At 46.3% G+C, this 18082-nt stretch overlaps 1 protein-coding gene across 1 annotated transcript in view; it reads right to left on the bottom strand.

The window, feature by feature from the left end:
• CEP170B (centrosomal protein 170B) overlaps nt 1–1256 on the bottom strand; it is a 170055-nt gene extending 168799 nt beyond the window's left edge. The window contains exon 1 of the mRNA XM_082275275.1: nt 1094–1256. The gene's annotated coding sequence lies outside the window, so the exon portion shown is untranslated. The remainder of the gene's footprint in view (nt 1–1093) is intronic.
• Nucleotides 1257–18082: the final 16826 nt, after the last annotated feature.

The following is an 18082-nucleotide window of genomic DNA, read 5'->3' on the forward strand; positions in this document are numbered from 1 at the left end:
GAAACCCATCCCTGGACCCCAAGTTAAAATCCCCTGTTCTAGCTCAATTTTCAATCCCACCATTTCCATGCGTATACACATAAATAACGCAGAAATACTGACAGCGGGCGCAGAATTTTATACTTTGATTTTACACAACACAACATTATGGAACACAACGCAGCTGTGTACACCGGCCCGGAATATATACCGCACTGCTGCGTTCTGCATGCGTTGTATGGATCTGAATGTAGGGGGTCCTTGTTACGCCCGTGTGCATGAGCCCCTAAAGTACCCGTCTGACCCACACTGGCTGTTTCCGGGTGATGACAGGTACACTTGAAGGCGAACATCCACAAGGCGGATCTGCTCGCCATGGGCCCCCCCCTGGATCCTGCGTTCAGGCCTCTCTCCTTGGCCTCCTGTCATCAGGGAGGAATATAAAGTCACAGCACAGAGTGTGGTGGAAACACAAACACAGGCTCCGACCAGACAAGCAGTGTGGGTGGAAGAAAATCAAACCATGCCTTGGGAAGAGACATCTGCCAAATCCAGCCGGCTCATCATCATCCCCCCCCCCCCCCCCAGTAGTGAATTACAAAATCACAGGGCCCTGCAGTGACCAAACCCAGCAATCTCATGTATTATTCACTGGCACAGACACAATGTAACAGCAGATCATCTATCAGATCTTTTCTTTGGGGGGGGGGGGGGGTCACAGACAAGTAGAGGCACACAGGACATGCCGGGTGATACAGATGTGATGCAGCTGCAATATTTTGATCCCTTTAAATCCAAACCACTCCCCCTCCCAGGATCTCCGCTTGTCACAATGTAATCATTAATCCCTTTTCACTGGGGGGAGGGGGGGGATCTATCTGCCTGACCCTCTCCCAGAAGTGAAAGTGTTAATATTTACACATCCCCTCCCCCTCCCATAGCCTACAGATACATAGAAATGAAATATAAAGCATGCACAGAGAATGGAATACAATGTATCAGTGCAGAGCACAGATCTGATCAGACACACCAGCAGAAATATGGACGATCAGCTGTGTCCATGTCCCTGGGTGACATGATGTAGGATGGAGGTGGTGCTGCTGCTGTCACTTACCTGTCTTGGGTTTGGCTTGGGATGGTTCCAGCAGCCCCTGGGATCCAGCAGGAAGGGAAGGCTTCAGCTCTGTAGCTGTGATCAGCAGGCAGGAAGGTGTATGGAGGCAGGTAATGCATGCACACCAGCTACACACCCTCTCCCCTCCTGCTAGTCCGCCTGCACTTGCACGACAGGTTCATGACATCACCAGCCTGTCCACCCTCCCCCTCTGGCTTGGAAAACCAGGATAGGTGACATTCTTCTTCTGCAATGAGGGGAGGCGATCGCCATCTGCTGGTGAGTCTGAGAAGGCAGGCACAGGACACCTGAGTCAGTGCTGGATATACAGAGGACAGAGAGAGTACACTGGAAGAGGAACTCCCTCTCTAAAGCTGGCCAATCAATGACTGGCAATTTAAAGTGATAATAAAGTGTTACTAATCCCAGGACCCTGCATTCATTATACAGGTACATCTCATAAAATTAGAATATCATCAAAAAGTTAATTTATTTCAGAAATTAAATTCAAAAAGTGATACTCATATGGGGCTTTTCCACTGCATGGTACTAGTCGGTATGGCTTCCTTTGGTGCTTTTCCACTGCATGGTACCGCATGGTACGTGTCTGAACGGTTCAGTACGGTTTGGTACAGCTGCGCTTTTCCACTACATGGTACGGCTCGGGATCACCTCATTTGGGGTTCCAAGCGGGCCGTGCCTATACCATATCCCACAATCCTTCGCATGCAGCCTTGATTGTTTGTCACTACTAGCCACTGATTGGTCAGACAATCGTTGTAATCCCACCCACTTACTACTTTAGTGGAAAAGCAAACCGAGCCGAGTAGAGCCTATACAGTGCCGAAAGGTGCCGACTCATACTACGCAGTGGAAAAGAAAACCTAGCTGAGTAGAGCCTTTACAGTGCTGAAAGGTCCCGACTCGTACCACGCAGTGGAAAAGCAAACCTAGCTGAGTAGAGCCTATACAGTGCTAAAAGGTGCCAACTCGTACCATGCAGTGGAAAAGCAAACCTAGCTGAGTAGAGCCTATACAGTGCCGAAAGGTGCCGACTCCTACCACGCATTGGAAAAGCAAACCTAGCTGAGTAGAGCCTATACAGTGCTGAAAGGTGCCGACTCGTACCACGCAGTGGAAAAGCAAACATAGCTGAGTAGAGCCTATACAGTGCCGAAAGGTGCCGACTCGTACCACGCAGTGGAAAAGGAAACCTAGCTGAGTAGAGCCTTTACAGTGCTGAAAGGTCCAGACTCGTACCACGCAGTGGAAAAGCAAACCTAGCTGAGTAGAGCCTATACAGTGCTAAAAGGTGCCAACTCGTACCATGCAGTGGAAAAGCAAACCTAGCTGAGTAGAGCCTATACAGTGCCGAAAGGTGCCGACTCCTACCACGCATTGGAGAAGCAAACCTAGCTGAGTAGAGCCTATACAGTGCTGAAAGGTGCTGACTCGTACCATGCAGTGGAAAAGCAAACCTAGCTGAGTAGAGCCTATACAGTGCCGAAAGGTGCCGACTCCTACCACGCATTGGAAAAGCAAACCTAGCTGAGTAGAGCCTATACAGTGCTGAAAGGTGCCGACTCGTACCACGCAGTGGAAAAGCAAACCTAGCTGAGTAGAGCCTATACAGTGCCGAAAGGTGCCGACTCGTACCACGCAGTGGAAAAGCAAACCTAGCTGAGTAGAGCCTATACAGTGCTGAAAGGTGCCGACTCGTACCACGCAGTGGAAAAGCAAACCTAGCTGAGTAGAGCCTATACAGTGCCGAAAGTGCCAACTCGTACCACGCAGTGGAAAAGGAAACCTAGCTGAGTAGAACCTATACAGTGCTGAAAGGTGCCGACTCGTACCACGCAGTGGAAAAGCAAACATAGCTGAGTAGAGCCTATACAGTGCCAAAAGGTGCCGACTCATACCACGCAGTGGAAAAGGAAACCTAGCTGAGTAGAGCCTATACAGTGCTGAAAGGTGCCAACTCGTACCACGCAGTGGAAAAGGAAACCTAGCTGAGTAGAGCCTATACAGTGCTGAAAGGTGCCGACTCGTACCACACAGGGGAAAAACAAACATAGCTGAGTAGAGCCTATACAGTGCCGAAAGGTGCCGACTCGTACCACGCAGTGGAAAAGGAAACCTAGCTGAGTAGAGCCAATACAGTGCTGAAAGGTGCCGACTCGTACCATGCAGTGGAAAAGGAAACCTAGCTGAGTAGAGCCTATACAGTGCTGAAAGGTGCCGACTCGTACCACGCAGTGGAAAAGGAAACCTAGCTGAGTAGAGCCTATACAGTGCCGAAAGGTGCCAACTCGTACCACGCAGTGGAAAAGCAAACCTAGCTGAGTAGAGCCTATACAGTGCCGAAAGGTGCCGACTCGTACCATGCAGTGGAAAAGGAAACATAGCTGAGTAGAGCCTATACAGTGCTGAAAGGTGCCGACTCGTACCACGCAGTGGAAAAGCAAACATAGCTGAGTAGAGCCTATACAGTGCCGAAAGGTGCCAACTCGTACCATGCAGTGGAAAAGCAAACCTAGCTGAGTAGAGCCTATACAGTGCCGAAAGGTGCCGACTCCTACCACGCATTGGAAAAGCAAACCTAGCTGAGTAGAGCCTATACAGTGCTGAAAGGTGCCGACTCGTACCACGCAGTGGAAAAGGAAACCTAGCTGAGTAGAGCCTATACAGTGCTGAAAGGTGCCGACTCGTACCACGCAGTGGAAAAGCAAACATAGCTGAGTAGAGCCTATACAGTGCCGAAAGGTGCCGACTCATACCACGCAGTGGAAAAGGAAACCTAGCTGAGTAGAGCCTTTACAGTGCTGAAAGGTCCCGACTCGTACCACGCAGTGGAAAAGCAAACATAGCTGAGTAGAGCCTATACAGTGCCGAAAGGTGCCGACTCATACCACGCAGTGGAAAAGGAAACCTAGCTGAGTAGAGCCTATACAGTGCTGAAAGGTGCCGACTCGTACCACGCAGTGGAAAAGGAAACCTAGCTGAGTAGAGCCTATACAGTGCTGAAAGGTGCCGACTCGTACCACGCAGTGGAAAAGCAAACCTAGCTGAGTAGAGCCTATACAGTGCTGAAAGGTGCCGACTCGTACCACGCAGTGGAAAAGCAAACCTAGCTGAGTAGAGCCTATACAGTGCCGAAAGGTGCCGACTCGTACCACGCAGTGGAAAAGGAAACCTAGCTGAGTAGAGCCTATACAGTGCCGAAAGGTGCCGACTCGTACCACGCAGTGGAAAAGCAAACATAGCTGAGTAGAGCCTATACAGTGCCGAAAGGTGCCGACTCATACCACGCAGTGGAAAAGGAAACCTAGCTGAGTAGAGCCTATACAGTGCTGAAAGGTGCCGACTCGTACCACGCAGTGGAAAAAGAAACCTAGCTGAGTAGAGCCTATACAGTGCTGAAAGGTACCGACTCGTACCACGAGTACAAAGGAAACCTAGCTGAGTAGAGCCTATACAGTGCTGAAAGGTGCAGACTCGTACCACGCAGTGGAAAAGCAAACCTAGCTGAGTAGAGCCTATACAGTGCTGAAAGGTCCCGACTCGTACCACACAGTGGAAAAGCAAACCGAGCCGAGCAGGGCCAAGCAGTGCCGAGTGGAGCCGAGCCGCTACTCGCAGCAGAAAAGTGCCAATATATATTATATAGATGCGTTACACAGAGTGATATATTTCAAGCATTTCTTTATTTTCATTTTGATGATTATGGCTTACAACTAGTGAAAACCCAAAATTCACTATCTCAGAAAATTTGAATATTCCATAATTCCAATGAAAAAAAGATTTTTATTACAGAAATGTTGTCTTACTGAAAAGTATGTCCATGTACAGTATAGTATGTGCTCAATACTTGGCCATGGTTCCTGCATAAATTACTACATCAATGCAACGTGACATGGAGGCGATCAGTCTGTGACACTGCTGAGGCGTTATGGAAGCTCAGGTTGCTTTGAAAGCAGCCTTCAGCTCTTCTGCATTGTTGGCTCTGGTGTCTCTCATCTTCCTCTTGACAATACCGCACAGATTCTCTATGGGGTTTAAGTCAGGCAAGTTTGCTGGCCAATCAAGCACAGTGATACCATGATCATTAAACCAGGTATTGGTACGTTTGGCAGTGTGCACAGGTGCCAAGTCCTGCTGCAAAATGAAATCAGCATCTCCGTAAAGCTGGTCAGCAGAGGGAAGCATTAAGTGCTCTAGAACAGGGGTATTGAATTAAAATTCAAGGAGGTCAGGTCGGTAAAATATTCTTTGGGCCGAGGTCCGAATCTCAAGTCTGTGCTATGACTCCGAAAGATTGTAGTCACTGTATGTCTTATCAAAAAATGAGAAATGTGTAATTTCTATAGCATTTCAACAAGATTTATTGTCAAGTTTCAGTTACGACATTAAACATGTGGACAGTTGGAACTAGGATAACTTTACATTTGCTCTTGTCTTGTATGGTAAACAAGCGACTATCTTTAAGAGAATGAACATGGAAACAAATCAATAACTCTTTAATAAAACATAAAAGCCCATCCATTTTTCAAGTAAAATAAAATTGCACCTTCTAACTAAAACAAGGTGTCAATTTAAAAAACGGCACAAAATATCCTCAGTTTTGTTTTTAATTTTTTTATCACGCAAAAACCTTCCCTGTCTAGTGAGAAAATGGGCTTTTGATTGTCTGGCCAGTAGTTTGAATCTTGTCTTAAATTGTGTTACTGCCATTCTCACGCACATACTGTATGTAGGTGCTCATTGGTGAGCCTGGGATGATACTTAGTTTTAACAATGTTTATAGTGGAGAATGCTGACTCATAGCTGTAAGTACTGTAGATCCAAACGTGGTCAAGGTGTGTAGTACTACCTTGATTAGACAAGAGAAATCAATCTCAGGCACAGTCTGTAGCCAGAAGTTAGCAGGATCAGTTCCTCCAAAGTGCTCTCTTAGTGCAACATTTGTTTGCAGAGCAATAAGTTCTGTGTGTAGAGATCCCTCATGTGCCCACTTGAAGGTCTGTGACAGTCTGCATCACCTCCTTTGAAAACACTCTGACATCTTTAATGAGGAATGAATGAATCCAAGACTGTTGCTGTCAAATTTTTTACTGAAGTTTCCAATCAGTTTATCTATGAAATCAACAAAAGGAGATACATCTCTCTTTCCTTGAATCTGTTCTTTCACTTTTGTGAAATGCAACCACTCTCCTTCAAGATCTTCCCTGAACAAATCCAGTTTTCTCTGGAAGGAGCGGACAGCGGTCATCAAATCACAGATGGAATTGTTCTTGGATTGTCCATGGAGCTATAAATTGAGTTCATTAAGGTGTGATGTTATGTCCACTAGGAAAGCAATATTATCCATGGTGCTATCATCTTGTAAAAACTGAAAACTGTTTTTCTTTCTGGCTTTTAAGTTGTACTAAGAAAGCTGCTACTTCAGTTCAAATGGACCAAAAACGTTCCAATACACTGCCTTTACTCAACCACCTAACATTATTGTGAAGTAAAAGGCCATTTGCATTTGCCTCAGCTTCTTTAAAGAGGTTGTAGACCCATATTATTTTTTTTTTTTTTGCAACCTGTAAGAGAAACACATAATGAGCTAGCATGCATCACATACTAGCTCATTATTATATACTTACCTTAGAACGAGCCCCGCCGTGCCACCCGCTCACCTGTATGACGGGAGACATGTCCAGTCGCCCGTTTTTTCCGGGATCGCGGCATCCGGCCATCTGATTGGCCGGAGCCGCGGTGACGTCACTCCCGCGCCCACGCGCAGGAGCCGACAGTCACGGCACGGGGCTCTGAAGAAACGGCACCAGCGGCCGTTCCTTCGGAGCGCATGCGCCAGTGATGTCACTGGCTGCATGTAAGGTAAATATCTCCTAAACGGTACATGTTTAGGAGATATTTACAGTACCTATAGGTGAGCCTTATCATAGGCTTACCTATAGGTAAAAGTGTCAGAGGAGGGTTTTATTTCCTCTTTAAAAAACTCTCTTAGTAAAGGATGTTGATGGGATGAGGATACCCTGAGGAAGTTGATGAGTTTCATCATTGTGTCCATGATTTCTGCAAACCTTTCTGATAGAATGGCACACAGGACAGCCTGGTGAATGATGCAGTGGTAAGCAATAAGGCCAGGGTTGTCCTCTTTCAGTCGTGGAACAGCTCCTCTCTCCTTTCCTACCATGGCAAGAGCATGTAACGCTCTGGGTTTTAGCTCAAGGATACTGGATTTGCAGCTGCAGAATTCCACTCAGTAGTCTTGTAGAGATCTTGTTAAATCACCTGATCCAACTCTCTTGACTCATCATAGTGGTTCAGCCTGATTCAGTATGCACATATACAAACACTCAGATAATGATGTTGCAGGAGTGATAGTAATTATGCAAGTAGCAGTGAGATGTTAGATGATAGTGATAGTAGATGATGATAAGCACTCAGATAGTGATGTTACAGGAATGCTAGTAGATGATGATAGATAGCAATCACAAGAGCTAGCAATCTAGTATAATCATCAGGTGATAGATAATAGCAAGCAAGATATACAGGTGTTGCTAAGCTTAGTTCGGTAATGCAGGTTGTAACAAATAATAGGCACAAGAGCTAGCGATCTAGGTTTAGAAATGCAGATGGTAGATACTGGAGAGCATGTATCCTAGAGCTAGCAATAGTTCTTATAATGCAGGTATAGATAGCAAGCGTTGTTGATAAGAGGGGGCCCCCTGTGGGGTACTTATCAATAGCCAGTAGTGAGGGAGTGTAGGACAAGGTAGCGAGGCTCCGGTCAATCCAGATATAGGGTATGTAGCTGGAAGATTCGGCAGCATCAGGTTAGGCAGGTATCAGGAGCGGTTGCACGAACAATGTGTGAGTGCAGACCGTCAGTTGAAATAGCCACTCAGTGCGGCGCCTGATGATGACGTCAGCACTGTTAAAGGAATACACACCTTATATGCGTTCCACCTACCTGAGTGGTGGAACGCAACCCGGAAGTGAGTTGATAGAAAGGCACTGAGAGTGCCAGGATCTTACAGTACCCCCCCCCCCCCCCGTAAGGCCGGCTCCAGAAGGCCTATAGAACTGGTTTCTCAGGGTACTTGGTGTGGAACCTTTGTATAAGTCTGGATGCATGAACATCAGAAGCATCCAACCAGGTGTCATCTTGAGGGCCATAATTTTTCCATCTGATGAGGTACTGGAGTTTTCCTCTATGGATACGAGAATCCAAAATCTCCCGAATCTCAAATTCTTCTCCCCCTTCTACTTGTACTGGAGGTGGAGGCAAGATGGTAGGTCTAATTCCCTGGTTAGGTATATGTGGTTTTAGTAAGGATACGTGAAATATAGGGTGTATCTTGAGATCTGTCGGTAATGTGAGTCGAACTGCAGATTTTCCAATGACTTTCTCGATCGGGAAAGGTCCCAAAAACAGAGGTCCAAGTTTTTTGCTGGGGATTTTCAATCTCAGATTTTTCGTGGATAACCACACGAGATCTCCAACGGTATACTGAGGGGAAGGTCTTCTATGAAGATCGTAGTACCGTTTCTGTTGGCTGTGGGCATGAGAGATGGTGGTGTTCAGTAAATCCAAGGAGTCTTTTATTTGCGTAAGGTAATCAGTAGCCACCGGGTTACATGATGGTAGGATGCGTGGAGGAAGAAATGTGGGATGAAACCCATAATTCAGAAAGAACGGACTTTGCTTAGTGGTACTGTGGGTTGCATTATTGTAAGCAAATTCCGCCAGAGGAAGAAGATCCACCCAATCATCCTGTAAATAGGAGGTGTAACAGCGCAAGTATTGTTCAATACATTGGTTGACCCGTTCAGTTTGTCCATTAGTCTGTGGGTGATAGGGGGAAGTAAGCTTCCGCTCAATACGTAATATACGACATAGAGCTTGCCAAAACTTAGAAATAAATTGTGAACCCCGGTCAGATAAAAGGGTCTTTGGAATTCCATGTAACTTGAACACATGTTTAATTAGTAGTTCCGCTGTTTCTTTAGATGATGGTAATCTGCGAATGGGAATGAAATGTGCCATCTTGGTCAGATGGTCCACTGACACTAAAATGGTAGTGAATCCCTTGGAAGGTGGTAATTCCACTATGAAATCTAGGGACACAACTTCCCATGGAACTTTGGGTATAGGTAGACTGCAAAGTAGCCCGAATGGCTTTGTAGTCTCAATTTTGGACCTAGCACAGGTGTCACATGAGGAAACGAACTTCTGTACAGACGTCTTCATTCCAGGCCACCAAAATTGCCTGGTGAGTAAATTTAATGTTTTGGTCATACTCATGTGTCCTGCCATAGGTACATCATGTGTTAGTTCCAAGATTTTAGTGCGCATGTCAGGAGGTATGTAGAGTTTGTTATCAAAGTAAAGGAAGCCTTCTGCATCAGAATTTAGATGTGGTGGTGGTGAATCCAATCCTAGACTATGCAGAATCTCTTCTTTTAAGGAACGAACAACGCCAACAATACGATCTTGTGGTATTATAGGGAGTGAAGGGATTTCTGCACAGTTATCTTCGGTTAACAGTGATAATGCATCCGCCTTCTTGTTTTTATCTGCAGGTTTGTAGGTCACTAGGAAATTAAATCTTAGGAAGAATAATGACCAACGCACTTGCCGATGGGAAAGGGTTTTGTTAGTTTGGAGGTATTGGAGGTTCTTGTGATCCGTATATATGAGTATTGGTAACCGGGTACCTTCAAGTAAATGTCGCCAATTTTCAAGTGCCAATTTTATGGCAAGTAACTCCTTTTCACCCACAGGATAGTTCACCTCTGGGGCAGTCAGTGCTTTGGAGAAAAAAGCAACTGGGTGGAGAGGAGACGTATTTGTCGGTCTTTGGGAGAGAACTGCTCCTACAGCCATATTTGATGCATCCACCTCTAGGATGTATTGTAGAGATGGGTCTGGATGGCGTAATATGGGAGCAGAAGTGAAGCTTGATTATAGCAAGCGGAAAGCTTGATTCGCTTCTTCAGACCATTTGTACGTCTTTTTCACACTTGTGAGTTGAGTTAACGGTCTTACAATGGTAGAGAAGTTTTTGATGAATTTTCTGTAAAAGTTTGAGAACCCAAGGAATCGTTGTAATGCCTTACGTGTTGTTGGTATATCTGGATGATATACTCATCTACTCACAATCCTTGTCTGAACATGTAAGACATGTACGACTTGTATTATCCAGATTGCTCTCACACAATTTATATGTAAAATTGAAGAAATGCCTATTCCATATGGAGGAAGTGTTATTCCTGGGATACATCATATCAAAGAATGGCATTAAGATGGATAAAAGCAAGATATCGTGTATCCAGGATTGGCCTATACCTGCATTATAAGAACTATTGCTAGCTCTAGGATACATGCTCTCCAGTATCTACCATCTGCATTTCTAAACCTAGATCGCTAGCTCTTGTGCCTATTATTTGTTACAACCTGCATTACCGAACTAAGCTTAGCAACACCTGTATATCTTGCTTGCTATTATCTATCACCTGTTGATAATACTAGATTGCTAGCTCTTGTGATTGCTATCTATCCAGTGGTGGGATTCAAAAATTTTAGTAACCAGTTCCGACTTTCCCAGCAGAATGACCAGCGTGCCCCCTTTCAATGCACAGTGACCAGCGTTCCCCCTTTCAATGCAGAGAGACCAGCGTGTCCCCCTTTCAATGCAGAGAGACCAGCGTGCCCCCCTTTCAATGCACAGTGACCAGTGTGCCCCCTTTTAATGCACAGTGACCAGTGTACATGCCCCCTTGAATGCACAGTGACCAGAGTGCCCCCTTTCAATGCAGAGAGACCAGCGTGCCCCCTTTCAATGCAGTGACCAGTGTACATGCCCCCTTTCAATGCACAGTGACCAGTGTACATGCCCCCTTCAATGCACAGTGACCAGAGTGCCCCCTTTCAATGCAGAGAGACCAGCGTGCCCCCTTTCAATGCAGTGACCAGTGTACATGCCCCCTTTAATGCACAGTGACCAGCGTGCCCCCCTTTCAATGCAGAGAGACCAGCGTGCCCCCTTTCAATGACCAGTGACCAGCATGCCCCCTTTTAATGCACAGTGACCAGCGCTGCGTGCCCCCCTTTCAATGCACAGTGACCAGCGTGCCCCCCTTTCAATGCAGAGAGACCAGCGTGCCCCCCTTTCAATGCACAGTGACCACAGCATTGCCCCCAATGATTGCAGAGTGCCAGCCACAGCATTGCCCCCAATGATTGCAGAGTGCCAGCCACAGCATTGCCCCCAATGATTGCAGAGTGTCAGCCACAGCATTGCCCCCAATGATTGCAGAGTGCCAGCCACAGCATTGCCCCCAATGATTGCAGAGTGTCAGCCACAGCATTGCCCCCAATGATTGCAGAGTGCCAGCCACAGCATTGCCCCCAATGATTGCAGAGTGCCAGCCACAGCATTGCCCCCAATGATTGCAGAGTGCCAGCCACAGCATTGCCCCCAATGATTGCAGAGTGCCAGCCACAGCATTGCCCCCAATGATTGCAGAGTGCCAGCCACAGCATTGCCCCTAATGATTGCAGAGTGCCAGCCAGAGTATTGCCCCCAATTGCAGAGCGCCAGCCACAGCATTGCCCCCAATTGCAGAGTGCCAGCCCCAGCATTGCCCCAAATTGCAGAGCGCCAGCCAGAGTATTGCCCCCAATTGCAGAGCGCCAGCCACAGCATTGCCCCCAATTGCAGAGCGCCAGCCACAGCATTGCCCCAAATTGCAGAGTGCCAGCCACAACATTGCCCCCAATTGCAGAGTGCCAGTCAGAGTATTGCCCCCAATTGCAGAGTGCCAGTCAGAGTATTGCCCCCAATTGCAGAGTGCCAGCCACAACATTGCCCCCAATTGCAGAGTGCCAGCCACAACATTGCCCCCAATTGCAGAGTGCCAGCCACAACATTGCCCCCAATTGCAGAGTGCCAGTCAGAGTATTGCCCCCAATTGCAGAGTGCCAGCCACAACATTGCCCCCAATTGCAGAGTGCCAGCCACAACATTGCCCCCAATTGCAGAGTGCCAGCCACAACATTGCCCCCAATTGCAGAGCGCCAGCCACAACATTGCCCCCAATTGCAGAGTGCCAGCCAGAGTATTGCCCCCAATTGCAGAGTGCCAGCCACAACATTGCCCCCAATTGCAGAGTGCCAGCCACAACATTGCCCCCAATTGCAGAGTGCCAGCCACAACATTGCCCCCAATTGCAGAGTGCCAGCGATCCCCCCCGCGAGACCCATGCACTTACCTCATGGACGGTCTCGCAGTCGGCTCCCCGCGTCTCCGAGTCCTCCCGCGGCGCCTCCTCCTCGTCCAATGGCACGGTGTTTGCCTTTTGGCCAATCAGGAAGCGGGAGGACCCGCTCCCTGATTGGCTAGGAGGAGGATCATGTGACAATAGCTAATTCTCATTCGCTATTGTCACAGAATGGGCGGGGAGGAGCGCACTGCTCCGCCCCCCGGCCGCCACGTCTGTCCGAGCGCGGGACATTCAATTGTCCTGCGCTTCCTCAGACGCGCAGAGGGATTCAGCCGGTTCTGCGAACTTGCAGAAAGTTAGCAACCGGTTCTATGGAACCGGTGCGAACCGGCTGAATCCCACCACTGTATCTATCATCATCTACTATCATTCCTGTAACATCACTATCTGAGTGCTTATCATCATCTACTATCACTCCTCAGAGCCTATACCTTCAGTGTAACATCTCACTGCTACTTGCATAATTACTATCACTCCTGCAACATCATTATCTGAGTGTTTGTATATGTGCATACTGAATCAGGCTGAACCACTATGATGAGTCAAGAGAGTTGGATCAGGTGATTTAACAAGATCTCTACAAGACTACTGAGTGGAATTCTGCAGCTGCAAATCCAGTATCCTTGAGCTAAAACCCAGAGCGTTACAGGGCACCATCTGAGATCACTTTTTTCAGGTCTATCTTCCTCTTTTTCAGAATCTCCCCAATAGCCTCACATATGTCTTGTCCTCTTGTATGTGTCTCAAGTGGTGTTACACCCAACAGTTCCTCACAGAGTTCTTTTCTTTCTTCGTGGAAAAATCTTACATACACCAAAAGCTTGGCATTATTAGTTATATCTGTTGATTCATCAATGGCTAAAGAAACACATACTGCACTCTGAATAGCTGCATCAAGTTGTGCCAATGCATCCTCTGTTAATACTGTATTTCAGTCTTTTTGGTTGCCATTGATGCTGATAGTGGAATTTGGCTGTTTTTGTCACACAGCTTTTTGTTTCCCCCTCATGTAAAGTTTTAGCAACAGCATTCAAGCACTCCTTTACAAATGTACCATCGGTATATGGTCTTTTGTGTTGCCCCAAAATCCATGCTACTTTAAGTGAACATTCATTTGCATGCTGCTGGGTTGTAAATGAATGTGAGAGGACTTTGGTGGATTTGTCATACTGGGCTCTCAGTTCAGTTATTTTACATGCCCTCACCTCGGAATGCTGTGGATATGTTTGCTCAAATGAACCGTATTTTGTTTCGAGGTGGCGCTTCACATTGCTACTTTTTAATATCGCCACAGTTTTGCAACAAATGACACAAGCTGGTTTTAAACTTCCCATAGAAAGAATGAACATATATTGGTCTGTCCATTCATCTTTGAAGGCTCGGTTTTCAGCGTCTACCTTTCTTTTCTTGACATAAGCCATGCTCTCTGGCGCTTTTGCTACTTTTTCCTCCACACACTCTGGTAATACTCTGTAAAAGTAAATGTCCCCATTAGTGTTCCCCCTTACACCAGTTGCCCCTATCAGAGTAATTCCCTCAGGTATTCCCATCAGAGTGCCCACTTACATCAGGTTTTTGCAATGGAAGGCCCCTTACAGCTGGTGTCTCCCATTAGTGTGCCCCCTTACATCTTTTGTCCCCATCAGAGTGCTCCATTATATAAGGTTCCCACATCACAATGCCCCCTTACATAGGGTGTCCTCCTTAGAGTTCCCTCTTACATTAGGTGTCACCATAAGGGTGCTTCCTTACATCAAGTGTCCCCACCACATCAGGTGTGCCCATCAGAGTACCCTTTTGATTAGGTGTGCCCATCAGAGTGTCCCTTTACATCAGTTGTCTCTATCACAGTGCTCCTTTCCTTCAGGTGTCCTCATCACAGTGCCCACTTACATCAGGTGTCCCCATCACAGTGCCCCCTTACATCAGGCATTTCCGTCAGAGTACCCCCTTACACCAGATATCCCCCATCAGAATGCCCCTTAACATAAAATGTGCCCATCAGCGTGCCCCTTAACATAAAATGTGCCCATCTGCATGCACCTTAACATAATATAAGTGGCATGCTGATGGGCACATTTTTAATGTTAAGGGGCACTCTAATGGGCATATTTTATGTTAAGAGGCACTCTGATGGGCATATTGATGCTATGGGGCACACTGATGGAAATATTTTATGTTAAGGGGCACTCTGATGGGCACAATTTATGTTAAGGGGACACACTGATGGGAACAACTGATGTAAGGGGGCACTCTGACTGGAATGCCTGACGTAAGGTGGCACTCTGATGGGGGACACCTGATGTAAACAAGCACTGTGATGGGGACACCTGATGTAAACAAGCACTGTGATGGGGACACCTGATGTAAACAAGCACTGTGATGGGCACATTTTTTGTGCCCATCAGAGTGCCCCTTAACATAAAATGTGCCCATCAGAGTGCCCCTTAACATAAAATGTGCCCATCAGAGTGCCCCTTAACATAAAACATGCCCATCAGCGTGACCCTTAATATAAAATAAGTAGCATGCTGATGGGCACATTTTATGTTAAGGGGCATTCTGATGGGCATATTTTATTTTATGGGGCACTCTGGTGGGCACAACAAAATGTGCTCATCAGTGTGCCCCTTAACAAAATATGTCCATCAGTGTGCACGTGACGTCGCGCCCCAACTCTCGGCCCGGCTGGGAGTGGGAGACGGGAGCCGCAGTCAGGAGCAGGGGGAGGAGCAGGGGGCAGGGCGCACACACAGGATGTCACTGGTTGCTCAGACACACGCAGTCTCAGCAAACCAATGTACGCATCAATAGAAACACACAACCCCATAGCCATAGCTCCCAACTGTTCCTGATTTTATACGGACTGTCCCTGATTTTCTAAATTGCTGCATTTGTAAATTTCAAAAGCCAGTATAAAGGAATAGTAGTGGTTAAAAAAAAGCACTTGTGGGTTTACCTAATCTTTTTTTTTTTTTTTTGTATAATTCTCCTTTAAGGGGTCGTGGCAGGGGTGTGTATGTCTACATACATTTGCTGATAGGTGCCCCTTGTTCTTATCTCAGAAAGTTGGGAGGTGTGCCATAGCCAAGGATGCCAAAGCACTCCCCTCCTCCTCTCCCCACCCCCTCCCTCTGAACTAACAGACTTGTGGGCAGGTTGTTTATTGCTGCCTTAGGCTGTGGGGGAAAGAGTTAAGCGTGTATGAAAAGTTCCTGGGCTTTTTGGATCCAGTCTACTCACCAATGCTATAAATATGGGAGAAGGCTGGGTCAGTGTTGACCGTACAGGCTATAAAGGAGGATTGCTTCGCTTTGCAGTCTGTCGAGGCACAGAGGATCCAGAGATCAGCCAGCACCTGGAAAACACTATCACGGGCTACTAACTTGCAGAGGTATGCCTGGGCAGCCACTCAGTTAAAGTTAGGACTAAATATGGGCTGAATAAATGTCACCTGGTGGTCCCATCCCCTTGTGATGTCACTGACTCAGCATGCAATGGTCAGTGACATCACAAGGGGGTGGGGCCATGACATGACGTCACCATGTGGCTCTTACCTATATATTAACTGTCAAATGCCGAAGCCTGCAGTTGGCGGTTAGCATTTGTTGATGTCAGAACTTTTTTTTTCTTTTCTCGGGCTGCGGCATTGTGATTGACGATGGATCTACATTAGGGGAAGTTTTTTTATTTTTCATAAAGTAATTGTCAAAAACTGCGTCTGTGTTGTCCCCAACATGGGGACAAAGTGTTTTGGGGTGGGGAAGGCAGAACCACCCCTGCCCCAAAGCACCCACCCCCTCATGTTGAGGGCATTTGGCCTGGTATGGTTTAGGAGCAGGGGGCCAAATGCCATTTTTTTTTTGCCAGCAATCATTTTTCTTTTTTGAGCTGTCAGTGGGGGAAGCGAGAAGTAAGGAGTTATTGAGAGCGTGGAGGAGCAGGTAAAATAAATTATGCTTTTCTGTGTCCCCTTAGACCTAAACAAGCAATTAACCCTTGCAATGCCCAACTGCAAGGGATAGGTTTAAAGTATACAGGAGTTGAACTTTAAAGTAGAAGTCCACCCTACCACTAAAATCCCTGCATCTATAGAGCTCCATGATCGAACACTAACCTATCTAGCCCTGTAAAGAAAAAAATCAGTATACATATCTTTTTTTGAAGCTGATCCGGTCCGATCCCATGCTGAGCTATTAGCTGTGGCTTCACTGTGTAGGCGGGTGCAGAAGACACATCCGACAAAGGAAGCCCCATAGTAAGTCTATGGGTGACGTCACTTCCCATTCATGTCCTCTGCAGAGCTTCCGCCACTGAAGATAGGATCAGATCGGCTTCAAAAAAGGTATGTATACTGAATTCTTCTTTACAGGGCTAGATAGATTAGTGTTAGATCATGGATGTCTATAGATAAAGGGATTTTAGTTTGAGGGCGGACTTTTTCCTTTTGAAGATATTCAGGGAAGCCTTACTGAGGGAGCAGGAGCCAGCAGTACTGAAAGTTGTAAACTGCAATGGCTGGATTAAGAATTTTGGGGGGATGTTTAGAGTTTATTGTGTTCAATGGGTTAAACCTTTCACCGCCAGAGTCATTTTTGCATTTTATGCACACGTGTTTAAGAAATCATTTTAGGCCTGAAGATGAGTTAAAACCCCCAAACAGTACTGTATATATTTTCTGAAAGCAGACGCCTTGTAGAATAAAATGGTGGTAGTTCCAATTTTTATGTCACACTAAAATTGCACAACAATCTAGAAAGTGCAAAATCCCAGTAAAAATACACTAAAGTAAATTTTAGGGCACAATATATTACCCTCATTTTTGGTAAACTATAAAAGATGAGGTTGCGCCGACTAAATAGCTACGTAGTAAAGAGACAGCGAACTTCGGTACCAACAATTTCCCGTGTGTGACATTTTAAAACCCCTACAGGTCATTGGTTTAGAGTTAACCATGAACAGCAGCCCTAGAACTATTGCTCTCACTCTGGCGTGCATGGCAATATGTGACATGTGTATTGTAAATACACTTTCGTACGTAGGCGCCCTTGATGGGTGCATGAAAATGGGGACGGGGCAGGCTAAACATTTTTTGGGGGGGCGGTTTAAGTCCTTGGGTCAAACTGTATTTTTTTTCTTTGTTTTATTTTCTCTAAAACTTTATTGACATCACATAGGGGACAAAAAGTCTGGATGTTCCAGCGAACAACGGAGTGACTGCATAGGAAGTGGCAAGTGGTTCTTAAAAGGTTAGCAATCCTGGTCGTCATCCATGACGGGATCACTTGTCTGATATTATAGTTTTTAATAGCTTGATCATTATGCCAAAATCTCATGGGATTGATATGTTTGTTTATATAATCTTATTGTAAGTTTAACGCTAGTGCTGCTGCACAATTATGCATTTTTTGCATGTCTGTAGGCGTGATTTTTATGCGTTTCCATGCTTCATGCACTCTTCATGCATTTGGCATCTATGGGGCCAAAAAGGTACTATGATACACCACAAGAGGCACCTACACCTTTTCAAAAACTGTACTGCACCATGTTGCATTGATGTAAACATGGCACCATAAAGAAAAATATGATTTTTATTATCGCGCATTGCAATGCAACAGCAGATGCAGGAGAATTTGCACTAATGTGAACGGGGCCTAAAGCGTACCACCATACCTGTGGCAAATTTCCTGC

The sequence above is a fragment of the Pelophylax lessonae genome (assembly GCF_965119305.1).
Source record: "Pelophylax lessonae genome assembly, chromosome: 13".
In the NCBI taxonomy this organism is placed as follows: domain Eukaryota; kingdom Metazoa; phylum Chordata; class Amphibia; order Anura; family Ranidae; genus Pelophylax; species Pelophylax lessonae.